A 1,137-nucleotide genomic window follows, 5' to 3' on the forward strand; every position below is an offset into this window, starting at 1 on the left:
GGTACAGTACAGATTAGTTTAACTCTGGGTACAGTACAGATTAGTTTAACTCTGGGTACAGGACAGGTGAGTTTAACTCTGAGTACAGAACAGATTAGTTTAACTCTGAGTACAGAACAGATTAGTTTAACTCTGAGTACAGTACAGATTAGTTATACTCTGAGTACAGTACAGATTCGTTTAACTCTGATAACAGGACAGATTAGTTTAACTCTGAGTACAGTACAGATTAGTTTAACTCTGAGTACAGAACAGATTAGTTTAACTCTGAGTACAGAACAGATTAGTTTAACTCTGAGTACAGTACAGATTAGTTTAACTCTGGGTACAGTACAGATTAGTTTAACTCTGAGTACAGAACAGATTAGTTTAACTCTGATAACAGTACAGATTAGTTTAACTCTGGGTACAGAACAGATTTGTTTAACTCTGAGAACAGGACAGGTGAGTTTAACTCTGAGTACAGAACAGATTAGTTTAACTCTGAGTACAGAACAGATTAGTTTAACTCTGAATACAGTACAGATTAGTTATACTCTGAGTACAGTACAGATTAGTTTATCTCTGAGTACAGTACNAGTACAGAACAGATTCGTTTAACCCTGAGTACAGAACAGATTAGTTTAACTCTGAGTACAGAAGAGATTAGTTTAACTCTGAGAACAGGACAGGTGAGTTTAACTCTGAGTACAGAACAGATTAGTTTAACTCTGAGTACAGAACAGATGAGTTTAACTCTGATAACAGGACAGATTAGTTTAACTCTGAGTACAGAACAGATTAGTTTAACTCTGAGTACAGAACAGATTAGTTTAACCCTGAGTTCAAAACAGATTAGTTTAACTCTGAGAACAGGACAGGTGAGTTTAACTCTGAGTACAGAACAGATTAGTTTAACCCTGAGAACAGAACAGATTAGTTATACTCTGAGTACAGAACAGATTAGTTTAACTCTGAGAACAGGACAGGTGAGTTTAACTCTGAGTACAGAACAGATTAGTTTAACTCTGAGTACAGAACAGATTAGTTTAACCCTGAGTTCAAAACAGATTAGTTTAACTCTGAGAACAGGACAGGTGAGTTTAACTCTGAGTACAGAACAGATTAGTTTAACCCTGAGTTCAAAACAGATTAGTT

This window comes from Austrofundulus limnaeus, unplaced genomic scaffold, assembly GCF_001266775.1.
Source record: "Austrofundulus limnaeus strain Quisiro unplaced genomic scaffold, Austrofundulus_limnaeus-1.0 Scaffold320, whole genome shotgun sequence".
NCBI classification, from domain to species: domain Eukaryota; kingdom Metazoa; phylum Chordata; class Actinopteri; order Cyprinodontiformes; family Rivulidae; genus Austrofundulus; species Austrofundulus limnaeus.